The sequence below is a fragment of the Lithobates pipiens genome, unplaced genomic scaffold (assembly GCF_037356315.1).
Source record: "Lithobates pipiens isolate NorthernLeopardFrog02 unplaced genomic scaffold, aLitPip1_a1.2 Scaffold_22, whole genome shotgun sequence".
Classification (NCBI taxonomy): domain Eukaryota; kingdom Metazoa; phylum Chordata; class Amphibia; order Anura; family Ranidae; genus Lithobates; species Lithobates pipiens.
The window spans coordinates 87,028,181-87,043,648 of record NW_027507784.1 but is presented as its reverse complement, the minus strand read 5'-3'; the positions used below and the strand labels follow the sequence as shown (position 1 = coordinate 87,043,648).

Below are 15,468 nucleotides of genomic sequence, written 5' to 3'. Positions count from 1 at the left end.
TGGGAGGTTACAAACTCCTGGTCCTGGACAACGTGTTGCTGAGGCATCGGTCAGAAGGAGCGGTGGAGAAGGTGGCCGTCTGACTGATGCGTTCAGTAAATTTTTTAGTCCGCAGCCCCAAGGTATGATCGGTTCCAGCAACCATCGCCAGCGTCTGATTTACATGGTGCAGGAATACCTAGGGGCAAGGTCAGACTTGGACACCTTCCCCACCGAAAATCCTCTGGCTTACTGGGTCTTGAGGATGGATCACTGGCCAGAGCTTGCACAGTATGCAATTGAGCTACTGGCCTGTCCTGCATCCAGCGTTCTTTCGGAACGCACCTTCAGTACTGCTGGTGGCTTTGTTACCGATCAAAGGGTGCGCCTGTCCACCGACTCAGTTGATCAATTGACCTTCATCAAGATAAATCAGTCTTGGATCACCCACAGCTACCAAGCACCTGAAGCTGATGTAACCGAATAATTTTTTTTTAAATATCACATCCCTTCAAGACTGCCTATGCTGATGCTGAGTGACTGTCCTGTTATGTTGATTGTCTATCCTCTTCCTCCTCCGCTGATATGTTGGAAGAACATTTTTGGTTCTGGGTGATGCCACCAGTCCAATTTTTCAGCCCCTGTTTAACAGGGGCATTTAATTACACTTTTTGATGCAATGCTTTGCAGCAGGTCTCATTCCTGCACCACAACTAGAGTATATGGGAGAGGTTGCAGTGTCGTGGCACCAGTGCTAGCAGCCCAATTTTTCAGCCCGTTTAACAGGGGCGTTTAATTACAATTTTTGATGCAATGCTTTGTAGCAGGGCTCATTCCTACACCACAACTAGAGTATATGGGAGAGGTTGCAGTGTCGTGGCACCAGCACCAGTGCCAGCAGCCCAATTTTTCAGCCCCTGTTTAACAGGGGCGTTTAATTACAATTTTTGATGCAATGCTTTGTAGCAGGGCTCATTCCTGCACCACAACTAGAGTATATGGGAGAGGTTGCAGTGTCGTGGCACCAGCACCAGTGCCTAAGGCCCAATTTTTCAGCCCCTGTTTAACAGAGGCGTTTAATTAAAATTTTTGATGCAATGCTCTGCAGCCGGGCTCATTCCTGCACTACAACAAGAGTATATGGGAGAGGTTGCAGTGTCGTGGCACCAGCACCAGTGCCTAAGGCCCAATTTTTCAGCCCTTGTTTAACAGGGGCATGTAATTACAATTCTTGATATAATATTTCACAGCAGGGCCCGTTCCTGTGCCCACCGAGAGTAACTGTGAGGACTTATAGTGTTGTGGCACCAGCACCAGCACCACAACCATCAAAGCCCAATTTTTCTACCACTGTTCAACAATGGCATGTAATCACAATTCTTGATATAATCGTTCACAGCAGGGCGCTCCAGCGCCCACCAAGAGTCACTTTGAGGGCTTACAATGTTGTGGCAACACCAACACCTTGTTCTGCCATTTCTGCAGAGCATATAGGGCAGGCCCCTACTTTCAAACATCCAACTTACAAACGTCTCCTACTTGCAAACGGAAGGAGACAACAGGAAGTGAGATGAAAAAAGACGGACGGCAAACAAATTATACAGGGTGATAACCCTTCCCTATGTTTTCCAAAAAGCTTAAAAATAGATTTTTTGACTGGAGCTGCACTTTAAAAATGTACCAGTTGAAAATTACAAACAGATTCTACTTAACACAACAAACCTACACAGTCCCTGTCTTGTTTGCACCGCCTGTATACTGCTGTTCTGAGTAGATAGGCCTGGGGGCCACATGTATTTCCTTTTTTTAATATTTGTACGGGGTTCCCCTTAATATCCGTACAAGACCCAAAGGGGCTGGTAATGGGCAGGGGGGGCTACCCATGCCATTTTTCTCAATGGTTTTCATCCATATTGCCGGAACCAGATATAACATTAAAACCGCAAGCAGTTTTAAATAACGTTATTTCCATTAAATGTCATTTGTGCAGGGACTGTTCTAAACATGGGAAACACGTGGCACTTCACAGGCATACTACAGACACCCTTCAGGCACGATATTTAAAGGAATACGTTCGAGTCCTATAGACTTCAATGGGGTTCTAAAGTTCGTACGAATTTTGGGTCCGTTCAAAAGTTCTGGTGCTAACCAAACCGGGGGGTGTTTGGCTCATCCCTAATAATGAGGTGTACTCACCGCCCGGGTCCAAGGGGGAGCCAGGGATAGAAGGCATAGAGAGGGCCGTCGGAGCAAGGGAGTGTGCTCGGTCTGCGGCGCCATTTTGGGACATGCTGTACTGCTCCCTGGTTTGGAGAAGATTGTGGGTGAGTGACTTTTGAGCAGAGCCCAAAAGTTGGTGGGTTTAAGGCAGATTATTGCCCTCTGGAAGTCAATTGTGTCCTGTGTAGTGCGAAGCTACAGTGTCAGGCGTCCATCACGCTCAGCGCCGCGCATGCGCCCCCCCCATAACATCATTGTTTCATCAACTTAAGTGTATTCCCTGTAACACATGTTGCCTGACAGCTCTATATATTCCGAGCTTTGCAATTGCATTATTGATATTTTTTACACACCTCCTCCTCTCCATGTTAAGTGGCTGACATCTTGGAGATAATTAAAAATAATGGTAGATCCTTTTTCAGATGTATGAATAAAAGTATAGCAATATTTTTTTTACAGATGTGTTGGTCAATGTCTTTCACCTTGGCAGGTTCCCCAGACCCTCCTACTATGAAGTACTGTCTTCAACATAATCCTAGTAAGGTTCTGTAAACTACTATCAGCAGGTAACAGTTGTCTGGGAGATTGGGGAAATATAGCCGAACAGCCTCTCTTGTGCTTTCAGAATGTTTGATGTGTCAAGGGAAGTTTGGAGCAGATGCTCCATCGTCTTATGATGGACTGAAGGAAGGCGGTGCAGACTCTCACCATCTGGAAGGGGAAATCCAGTGAGGACTGGCTGACAGGAACTTAGGAGTACTGATAAGGCAACCTGGATGCCGACTGCCGGGGGGACATGGATGCGATGGGAACCTGTTGGCGAGGGAGGAGACTTGTCCTCCAGAAAGTCCATGTGCAAAAGAGCATTACCAGTCCATATATGGCAGCATAGGAGCAAAGAGTTTTTGCTTAACCCCCGTTGTGCATTCCAAATGACACAAACATCTCTCCAGACCGGTGTGCGCTTTTTACTTATTCATAAAAAGGCATCGGTGCATTAAGGAATGTAATTACGCTGATGGGAAAGGCATTTCATTTTTAGAAAAAGCTCCTTGCAGAATGAAGGGCTGAGCAAAGCGTGCAGTAAATTGGATCCCTCCATAGATTTCCTAATTTCTTATCTTACAGGGTTTGCCATTATATGCACGGGCTGGTGCAAAGACGGTTTATTTATTCCTGCCAAAACTGGAGCCTACTGCAAGATTTTTTATAAGGAATGTTAAAAGACTTACCTTTGTTGGGATTAGAATTGCAGTCAGCTGTTTGCAAGAATTAAAAAAAATATATAACACCTGGTATAAGACCTCCTTATCCTGTTTTGGAAAGCAAATCTGGACCAGAAAATTGATCTGTTTTCATGATTCTTATTTTACTGTCACTTTCAGCAAGGCTATAACCAAGCTGTTACCTTCTCACAGCTGGAATCCCTAATTATTTGTTCACAGAATACAATATCTTTTGGAGTTGAATGAAACTATTGCAGAGTTCAGTAGACCCTCTATGTTGACAGGGGCAATAGATGACATCAGACAGGACAGATGCCAGAAGAGTGTAATGCCCTGCATTCACGGTCGGAATTCCGAGGGAAAATGTGCAATCGGATCTTGTTGTCGGAAAAATCCGATCGTATGTGGGCTCCATCGGACTTCCGACACAAAAAGTTTGAGAGCAGGATCTAAAATTTTCCAACAACAAAATCCGAGTGTTTAAATTCTGATCCTGTGTAGACAATTCCGACGGACAAAGTGCCGCACATGCTCAGAATAAATTAAGACACCACAGCTATTCGCTACTGGCCTGTTTATAGTCCCGGCGTACGTGGTTTACGTCACCTCATTAAGAACGATCGGATTTTCCAACAACTTTGTTCGACTGTGTGAATGCAAGACAAGTTTGGCACAAAATCCATCAGAAAAAATAAGGCTTCAGACAGATGGTCAGAACAAATGACAGACAGTAGCAGATTCAGTAGACTGATGGACAGGTCAAGCAGCAATGTCAATTGCTCAGATCAATGCAAAACGAGTAAAAAGGGGAAAATGGCAGATGGAGAGAGCAGTATAAGTGGGGATTAAACTGAATTGTCGTAGCACCACAAACTGAAAACACTATTTAATTTACTTTTAAAAACTTCAGCCTCAGAAGGATTTACCCCCTTAAAGCGGTATCCCCCCCCCCCCCCCCCCCAAAAAAAATAAAAAATTAAAAGCCTGCAACTACACATACTGCACCTGCTGGCTTTTAACAATAGGACACTTACCTGTCCTGGAGTCAAGCGATGTCGGCACCGTAGCTGATGTTAACATCAGCTGTCAGGTGCTGCCATTGCCATTGTGGGTAAGGGTACCCGGCAGTGTAGCCTTAGGGCTTCACGTCACGGCTCCTCTCTCCTACTGGCATGGCGACAGGGAGAGGAGGAGGGAACCCCGCGGTGATGTCACAGGCCGCAGCCCGGACTCCCAAAAGTGGGAAAGTGCCCCCCCCCCCGAAAGGTGACAATTGTGGCACCGGAGGGGGAGAGGAGTCAAATGAGCAGAAGTTCCACTTTTGGGTGGAACGCCGATTTAACTACCAGGCCATTTATTGCGATGCAGCACTGCGTAATTTTAATTGACAATTGCACGACATTGTGACGCTGCACCCAAACAAAACTACCGTCCATTTTTTCCCACAAATAGAGCTTTCTTTTGGTGGTATTTGATCACCTCTGCAGGTTTTTATTTTTTGCGATTTAAACAAAAAAAGACCGACAATTTTGAAAAAAAAACAATCTTTTTGACATTTTGCTATAACAAATATCCCCAAAAAAAAAACAAATTTCTTCACCAGTTTAGGCCGATATATATTCTTCTACATATTTTTGGTAAATCATTTTGTTGACCTCTGCTGTGTCTGGTAATGTCTCTTCTAAGATGCCAGACAGCACCTTGTCTGATCCATTGGACAAAGCCTTGTTTCTGCTAAACCTTGAAATCCTTGCTCCTCCCAATGAAGTTCCTATTTAAGCCTTTGCACTTCCTGTTTGCCAATTTATTCTAGTTTATGCCAGTTTATGCTAGCTTATTCTACTCTTTCCAGCCAATATCTTGCTCTTGTCACTCCTTCTACCGCCCTTCTCTCTGCTACCACTCGTTACCAACTTTTGACTCGTTCCTCGAATACGCTTTTGATTAATTCCAACTCATGACCAGTTAATTACGACCTTTGGCTTGTTTACTGACTACGCTTCTGCTTGATTCCTACCTGCTATATCTGCTACTGGACGGTCTTGGTGGGGCAATCCTGAGGACTGTGACCTGCTACTAACATGCAGCAAAACCCAGACTGATGGCCATGTCACATGTAGACAAAGAGCGCCCAGGTTCCTGGCAGGTAAACAGATCAATGAACGGCAATTGCATAGAAGTCATAAGAAGAACGTGATCTGACAGCACCATTGTAACATGCCTCCATCCCTATAGCATACATACAAACAAACATTCTGGTCAAGGGACTTTAAATGAGGCATATGACAAAATAAAATGACAAAATTAGAAAATATATTCTAAAGTTTATTCAAAAATTCATCATAGAAGCACATTTCATGTTTAGATTTTATCCCCTTCCTGACCAGAACACTTTTTACAATTTGGCACTGCGTTGCTTTAACTGACAATTGCACCGTCCTGAGACACTGTACCCCACAAATAGAACTTTCTTTTGGTGGTATTTGATCACCTCTGCGGTTTTTATTTTGTGTGCTATAAACAAAAGAAAGAAGACAATTTTGAAAAAAACATCTTTTACTTTTTGATATAATAAATATCCCACATTTTTTTTCACAAAAAACTATTTTTTTTTCCCTCAGTTTATGCTGATAAGGATTCTTCTACATATTTTTGTTAAAAAAAATTATATTGATTGGTTTGCGCAAAAGTTATAGTGTCTACAAAATAGGGGATAGATTTATGGCATTTTTATTATAATTTATTTACTAGTAATGGCGGCAATCTGCGATTTTCCCACTGATTACTCTAAAAATGCCACTGGCAGGGAAGGGGTTAACACTGGGGGCGATCAATGAGTTAACTGTGTTCCCTCTCTGTGTTCTAACTGTAGGGGGGGGGTGGGGCTTGCTAGGGCAAGAGAGAGATTAGTGTTAATACTTTGTATGAACACACGATCAGTCTCCCCTCAGAACCGGGATCTGTGTGTTTACACACACACATCTCAGTTTTCGATGTGTCACGAGCGATCGCGGAACCAGTTCCTATCGAGAAATCCGTTTGTCTGTATGCTAGTCTGAGGGACGAAAACTGATGCTAGGGCAGCTATTAAAGAGGACGTAAAGGCAATAAAAAATAAAAAAATGCAACCTGCAAGGCAAAGGCATAATGAGCTAGTATGTATAGCATACTAGCTCATTATGAATAACTTACCTGAGAATAAAGCCCCCAAAGCGGTCCTCCATCTTCATCTTCACTGCTGCCATGTATCCCGTAGTGACTTCCGGGTCTCGCTGCTCCGGCGCTGTGATTCACCGGAGCCGTGATGACGTCACTCCCATGCATGCATGATCTGCGGCCTGCCCAGTACGCCTGCACGCCGCCGTCTACGGCGCATGCGCCGTAGACAGCGGTGCCTGACATTTTGTAAATATTCCCTAAACCGTATAGGTTTAGGAGATATTTCTTGGACCTACAGGTAAGCCTTAATCTAGGCTTACCTGTAGGTCAAAGTGGTTTGTAAGGGTTTACAACCACTTTAACTACTGGCTATGAACTTCCTTATTCTAGTCCGGTCGTACGTCATCACAAATCCGTCAGACTTTGGTGTGATTGTGTGTGGCCAAGTCTGTTCATTCGGGAAGTCCATCGGAACTCTGCCGAAAGTCTGTGGGGAAGACCGGCGGACCTAGTCTGCCGGAAAGTCCGATCGTGTGTACGCGGCATTAGGGCGTTATTCCACTGCATAGCTTGGTGTCATCTGCAAAGACGGAAATGTTACTTTTAATCCCAGACCCAATATCATTTATAAAGCTATTAAAAAGTCCCAACACTGAACCTTGGGGTACACCACTGATAGCCTTAGATCATTCAGAGTAAGAATCATTAACCACTACTCTGAATTCTGTCTTTTAGCCAGTTTTCTATCCATTTATAAATGGATCTTTCCAAGCCTGTAGACTTTACCTTACACATGAGCCGTGTTTGGGGAACTGTGTCAAACGCTGTCTGTTACTTAAAATATTTTTTTCCAGCAAGAACTCGTCTATGTGGTCTTTTTTTAATAAACTCTCCAGTATCTTCCCGAATATAGAAGTTAAACTAACAAGTCTATAGTTACTTTGTAAAGACTTCGATCCCTCTTTAAATATGGCCACCACATTGGCCCTATGCCAACCCAGTGGTACCATTCCAGTCATTAACGAGTCCCTAAAGATTAGATACAATGGTTCCGAAATGACAGAGCTCAATTCTTGTAGGATCCATGGGTGGATATACTGTAATCTGGTCCTGGTGCTTTATCCACATTTATTCTGTCTAAATATATCTGGACCATATAAATTTTGAGCCATTGTGGATCGGTTATGGTCCCCATTATGGACATGAGCTCCCCCATGTTCCTTTGTATACACAGAGCTGAAGAAAGTATTTAAAGAATTTGCCTTCTCTTTGTCCCCTGTCACCCACCCACTCTAGATTGTTTTGTAAGAGGCCTACATGCTCAAAATGTATCATTCTGTTCAACCAATTTAACATTTAAATAAAAAAATGTCAAGTTAAATTGGAGTTCTTATTTATTTCTAAGACATACTGCAGCCATTTCATATAACAGAAAATATTGCTATTTCCCATCGCAGCCAAGCCGCTATTTGCTTCAAACTGGCACAGGAAAAATGGCAGCTGGAATCTGACCACTATGGAAATCAGCCCAACTTTCCCATCGTTCTTATAAACGAGTCTCACTGCACAGCAAAGATTATAATCATGACTTCCTGGGCACAGCAGGTCTCCTATATCACACTGTCTGAAATGGGAACTGTCTGCGTTGCATATAGCAAACGATTGCCTTCCATTATTTTATCCACAGAATGTTAAAGGGAATCTAGTGTCTATAAACAAATGCAAAATTTTTTTTATTTCACACTGTTCAGAATTCACTATGCTATGTGTATATAATACATTTTGCATGGCACTGTGGATACATCAAGAATCTGAACATACTTATGGAAATTCGGATATTTTCTCTCAGTCACTAATGCTTTACTATTCAATTTTCTTTAAGCGATATTCCAGGGATATAAAAAACACATTAACATGGATCTATATTTATTAATAAATCTATATATATTTTTAAATGGAACTACTGTAAGTACCTGAATTTGATCTGGTATGAATTACTTGCAAGCCTTGTTCGGCAGCACATAGACAAATATGGGTTGATTTACTAAAGGCAAATAGACTGCACTTTGCACTCTGTAAGAGCAGTTGCTCCAGAGCTTATTAACCTCTTTTGGACCGCGCAGATATACTGCAGCAGGGCGGCCCTCCTGCGCAAAATCACGTACCTGTGCGTGATTTCGTGCACTGGGTCTGGGGCGTACGCTCGCGCCGCCGGCGACCCACTTCTGCAGTGATTGGACACAGCGGGAGCCAATTAGCGGGTCCGACGGACCCAGTGTTCGCCGGCACCCCACGATCATTCTCAGGAGAGGCAGAACGACGGTCTGTGAGAGGGGAAGATGGAGATCTTGTGTTTCTGCTAAGCAGGAACACAGATCTCTGTCTTCCCCCAGTTAAAGCGGGAGTCCGGCGTTTTTTTTTTTAAAAGCCAGCAGCTACAAATACAGCAGCTGCTGACTTTTAAAATAAGGACACTTACCCGCCCAGCGCGCCCGCGATGTCGGCACCCGAAGCCGATCTCTCGATCGTCTCTCGGGTGCTGCCGCCACCATCTTGGGTATGGGAATCAGGAAGTGGAGCCTTTCGGCTTCATTTCCCGGTTCCCTACTGCGCATGCGCGAGTTGCGCTGCGCAATAAGGATGGACCCGCTGCCTCTGGGATCTCTGTGTTTCCCAGCAGGCAGCGGGGGACTTTCAGAAAGGGGCATAGATCTACGCCCCTTTCCGCAGAGAGCTATCCCGGAAGTGGGTGCAAATACCTGTACTGTACAGGTATCTGCACCCCCCTCCCCCCTGAAAGGTGCCACTTGTGGCGCCGGAGGGGGGGAGGATTCCAATGAGCAGAAGGTTCACTTTAGGGTGGACCTCCGCTTTAAAGCATTAACCACACAGTAAGAAAGCACTTCCTAGAAGCACATTTACCCTTTGATTGCTCTGATGTTAACCCCTTCCCTGCCAGTGTCATTAGAACAGTGACAGTGCTTTTTTTTTTTTTTAGCACTGATCACCGTATTAGTGTCACTGGTCCCCAAAAAAGTGTCAGTTATGTGTCAGATCTGTCCGCTGCCATGTCGCAGTCCTGCTAAAAATTGCTGATCGCTGCCAATATTAGTAAAAATAAACAAAAATTCCATAGATCTATAAAATGGTTTGTAGACTTTTGCAAAAACCAATCAATTATGCTTTTTGGGATTTTTTTTTTTTACCAAAAACATGTAGCAGAATACATATTGGCCTAAATTGATGAAGAAATTCGATTTTTTTTACTTTTTTTTTTATTGGATATGTTTTATAGCATAAAGTAAAAAATATAGTTTTATTTTCAAACTGGTCGATCTTTTTGTTTATAGCGCAAATAATATAAACAGCAGAGGTGATCAAATACCACAAAAAGAAAGCTCTTTTTGTGGGGGGAAAATAGGACATCAATTATATTTGGGTAAAGTGTCGCACGACCGCTGCAATTGTCAGTTAAAATAACGTAGCGCCATATTGCAAAAAATGGCCTGGTCATGAAGGGGGGTAAACTTTCTGGGGCTGAAGTGGTTAAGTGAGCAGAAGCTTTGCTGACATCCATCATCCAATCATCTGCAAGAAAAAAACATTTTTTATTTTACATTTCCTTGCATGTGATTGGGCTTTGCAAATGAAGCTTCACCTCATTTATTAAGCTCTTGAGCAACTGCCCTTGCGGATTGCAACTGCATTTTGCCTTTGGTAAATAAACCCCATAGTGAGATGAACAGACCTGAGAGACAATAAGGTGTGCTGCATGCAAACATGTTGACAAGTATGTTATGTCAGCTATATACAGTATACTGTATATTATATAGTATACTGTAGTTTTGGTTATGTTCAGTCTTACATAAAACTAGAGGTGTGCATCTTCACTGGTCTCACGATTCGTTTCTATTAGGATTATCCTGTCAACGATTCATGATGCATCACGATTACTGCTTGTGGATTTCATAAAAATTCAAGCAATCAGAAGAACTCAATTTAAAAAAAAAGATACTCCCTGCATGTAGCAAAGTCTGGACACAACAGACAGCAACAGTATTAATTTAGAACAGTAAATACTAAATGGCACAGCCCCTTTACATTCCACACCCCCCTTTACATTCCACACCCCCCTTTATATTCCACAGCCCCTTTTACATTCCACAGCCCCCTTTACATTCAACAGCCCCCCCCCCCACTTACCTTAGACAGTCCCCTTGCACTCCCAGAAGACCCCCTGCCTCTCCTGGGACAGCTCTGCCAGCGCATTCTAAAGTTGAAACAAATCACTGTCAGTCCATCTGTTTCATGTATTCCTTCCTACAGCGTGTAAGGGTTAATGTACACCAATGCCTCTACTTTATTATCTCTGATCTTTCATCCCTGGTCACATGCCCTCCCACTGGCCAATCTCCTCCACCAACTCCCAGCTGGAGGTACATGATTGTGACAAGGGATGAAAGATCGGAGATAATAAGGTAGAGGCATCAGTTTACATTAACCCTTACACACAGTAGGAAGAAGTACATGAAACAGAGGGACTGAGAGTGATTTGTTTTAACTTTAGAATACGTGGGCAGGGCTGTCCCAGGATAGGCAGGGGGAGCCGGCATGATGTCATCAATGCAATCGATGAGGTCTTTCTCCGAATCAATACTGAATTGTGCAAGTCTGCATCGAGATGCATCGATTTTACGATTATTTTCAACATCAGTCTTCATGTGTGGACATTTCTCAAACAAATGCCATTGGACCAATATTTGCACAAGCTGTCCTCTAATACAATGAGAAAATAGATACTTTTGTTGTATATTGGGCAAATGTAAAATGATTCAATGGGCAGTGTACACATTTTTAGCTGCTTCCATTGTTTTAGAGGAGTTCTTGTGAAACACTGAACCCAGGTTACATTAATAAAAATCAACAAAAGCTTTGCCTTTTCACATGTTTGACCTATGGCATTTATGATACCACAGTGCTGTCTAGTGTTTAAGTTAAAAAAAAAAAACTTCTCTCAGAGAAACTGACGCAGAAAGGTAAAGGGATGCATCCCTGTGGGAAAGGCTACACAAACTTTCTAAATAGAAGAGATAATAAAAACAGTGTAGCGCTTCAGTAATAATAATAAATGTAAACAACATAAATTATAAGAATAGCAAAAAACACATGGATCTAAGTGCCTGAAAATAAAAGTCCAACATTAGACGTTCAATCCACTATGTTGATGGCATAAGAGTGACCAAACTGTCACAGGGAAGAGAAATGATGTACTAGACGAATGTGTTCATGCTGGTATACTTGATTGTAAAACATCAGAAAAAAGTAGATAAATACTTCTTACCGGAACAGTTGGACTCACACAGTCATATGACGGTTGAGTCTAGAAGGCTTGAGGTCACAATCTAGGACCAAAGAGTGTAAGGAGAGAGGTCAGTTGAGCTGATGGAGGAGCTCCGGGCGGTTGTAGGCTCAATGATGGATCCCTCCAAATGGAACGTCAAGGTGTTCAAGCTCAAACGCAGCCCGCTGTGCCAATACTCCAGCCTCCCCCGAATGGGAAGGGGGATGTTTATGAGGATTTTAAACCAAAGCAATAAAAGAAAAGAAAAAGAGGCTCCACATGGTGCGGGTCAAACGATAAAAAGACGTTGATTTATTAAAGTCAAAGAGTAATAGATGACTTAGTGATCACATAAAAAAGCAAAAATAAAATTAAAAGCAATGTGGGGTATCAACAGCTCGCCCGACGCGTTTCGACATATGTGTCTTCAACTGGGGCTATTTTCTAAATAGAAGGCCAGCGGCATAAGCTGAAAGGGGGCTCCCTAACTACAAGAAGAACTAAGAAGGAAAGTCTGTGCCTAAGGGGACTTCACAAACCAAAGAAGGAATTTCACCTGAGGAAGAAGCTATATCAGCATTATTAGAGCGCCCAGTTCTCTGCAATTGCTTGAGTAGAGCCTGGAGTTCTATTTGTTATGGAAATCACAAACTACAACCCAAGCTAAGTAACATTTTAGTGTCTCCTTATTGCATACAGACCATTTTCAAGGAAGGTTGCTAGGAAGGTTAGGTAGCATGTGCATGTGAGCTGTATACATATTTGTAATACCCTGTCTGTATTGTTTTCCTATAACTGTAAGTAGTTTCCATGTACTGCATTCTTGTTTATTAAAAGCTCATTAATATACTACTCCACCAACCTCATGCCCGCCTCCTCCACCTCACCTCCTCTGCCTCATGTTCCCTGTGTTCCCTGGCAATGGTAATGAGTAAGTCAGTGGGCCTTTGTAGCACCCCCTAGGCAGCTTCCTAGTTCACCTAGCGGGAGCACCAGCCCTCACTAAGGGGGTTTCTGCTTCCTTGCTTTACCACAAAAGAATCTAAAAGAGACAAAAAAAAGGAAAGGAACATACTGATAGGTGAATAGAGCAGAGTGATCAGAAGGATGGCCTCATCAGTTATGACACCTTTGATTTTCAGTGGGGATATCTGAATGATGATCATATTTTTCTGCCAGCGATTCTGTGCATCCCAAGAACAATCATAACGGCAGTTCAGTTGCTTGATCGTTCTTATAAGCGGCGGGAGGGGACATTCCCCTCCCGCCACCCACCAGTGCTTCTCCGGGCATGCCCGTGCCATTGGCGACCCAGAGAAAATTTTGCCTGCCAATGTTTATAGAGATTTTGGGTGACCAGATGGTCCCCAGCCATCTCTATGACCATCGGAGACCTGGGTGCGACGTTATGACATCACGTCCAGGCCGTAGAAGTAAACAAAGCCCAGATCTCAGCTTGAAAGAAAGAGATCATATATTTATTTTTTTATCTCAATCTTTCTAGCCTGGAGAAGAGATATGGGGTCTTACAGACTCCATATCTCTCCATAAAGAGGACAAAATCAATGCATTTTTTTTAAAGCACTCCTGTCCCCGTGTGCTTGCGCACAGAAACAAACGCACACATAAATAATCCCATATGTGAGGTATTGCCATGTGCGTTAGAGTGAGAGCAACAATTCTAGCACTAGACCTCCTCTGTAACTCTAAACTGGTAGCTTGTAAAAAAAATGAAAGTGTCACCTATGGAGATTTTTAAGTACCAAAGTTTGGCGCCATTCCACAAGTGTGCGCAATATTAAAGCGTGACATGTTAGGTGTCTATTTACTCGGCATAATACACATTATACAAAAAATTGGGCTAACTTTACTACTCTTTTATTTTTTAATTTGTGAATGTTTGGGGGTTCTGAGTAATTTTCTAGCAAAAAAATATGATTTTTACATGGAGGAGAGTGCCAGAATAGGCCTGGTATTGTTAAAGACTATATATTTGTAGTTTAATGAGGCAGTCATTGACCACCTTCCCTTAAATTTTTAGTTCTGGTTGGTATTTGTCTTTCCATGTAGAACATTTTATTGAAAAGAACAGTGTCCTCAAGATGCTAATAGACATCTACAGACACCCATCCAGTCTGTTATTTTTCAATTTAAGTACAGATGCCAGGGTAGTAAAGATGTGGTCTGGTGTAGCACCCTTCTAGATGATGCACAGCATCTGATCCAAGAAGTATCCAGGAAGCTTTGGCAGCTATCATCAATAATATCCTAGAGTGCTGTGCAGAGAACACACTGCTTCACCTTTTCACTTTTCCAGGAAAAGCACTTCAAGATGAGTTAGCAGTCAAAACACATAGAGCTCAGGCAGGCATTGAATATACCACTTATTCCCATGTTTCCTCGTATTTGATTGAGACTTTGTAACAACTAGCAGAAAAAAAGACCAAATGGTCCATTGAGTCCGCTCCCATTTTGGATTTTTTTTTTTTTTTGCTTTTCTTTAACCTTTTTGTCTGAGCATATTTGTCTCAGTCATATGGAAACATTAAAGAGTAATGGCATAAAAAGATTAAGTCGTGCATCGAGTCTCTTCCTTTTTCTTTTTTTTATTCCAAAAAGGCAAACCAAGATAAAATAAATTTGAAAGATAACTAAAAGTTAATTAATTTCACTTTGGAACTGCTTTTTTAAGTCAATTGGAATGCAAAAGCAGCTAGAAGCATTTTGATGCAACTTAGGAGGACGAATTCAGATCAGAAAGTAGTTAACTATGAGTTAAATGGTCCAATGGTTACATTTTAAACACAAGATAAAAACACACCACATTTATCTATTAACCCTAACCCTTGGATAACGGTGTCTCAATGCATGTTGAACAATAAATTTAGAGAAGTCTGGAAAAAAATACACACTTTTAGAAGTAGTATTTCCTGAGGTTAAGAATCTTTGTTGAATCCCCCAAGGGCCCCAATGCACATTTCCCTTTGTCCTGTATAGATCCATGCAATGATTATGAAATAAAATTAGATTTATTTTTTGTCTGCACTTGCTGTAGTGCCTCCCCAGGCTGAAGCCCAATTTATGGCTGTTGCTATTGGGGTGTTACAGCCAGCACTGAAGCCAGCTCCCCCTCTTCATTCTGCAGCCCTCCCTCTAATATTGGAGCCCTGTGCCTCCCCTGCTCTCTTCTGTCATCTTTTTTGTACTGAAAATATTTAATTATACTGAAAAGAAAGACTGGGGTCCGCTAATAGCTATTCTGGGGAGAGACACTTCAGTAGTAGCTGTTGGCTTGAGTTGTTCTGAATGACAGTACGCTTGTTGGCAGGTGCAGTTAGCCTTCCCACCTGTATGTGGTCTAGTGCAATTGTTACATGAGAAAGGGAATCTCATAAGGAAATTGGTCCCTTAGATTCAGCACAGTGCCTTGAAAGAGGAAGATAACTTGATTAGACGCTGAACTCTTGAAAGACTTCAATGGCCATCTTGGGTGAGGAAACCTTTGAAATGGATGTTTTGGGTGACACCTCCTGAATAAGCGGC

At 42.6% G+C, this 15,468-nt stretch overlaps 1 long non-coding RNA gene across 1 annotated transcript in view; it reads right to left on the bottom strand.

Moving 5' to 3' along the window:
* Nucleotides 1-10,897, bottom strand: part of LOC143925427 (uncharacterized) — a 79,541-nt gene extending 68,644 nt beyond the window's left edge. The window contains exon 1 of the long non-coding RNA XR_013261971.1: nucleotides 10,788-10,897. This is a non-coding gene — a long non-coding RNA (uncharacterized LOC143925427). The remainder of the gene's footprint in view (nucleotides 1-10,787) is intronic.
* Nucleotides 10,898-15,468: the final 4,571 nt, after the last annotated feature.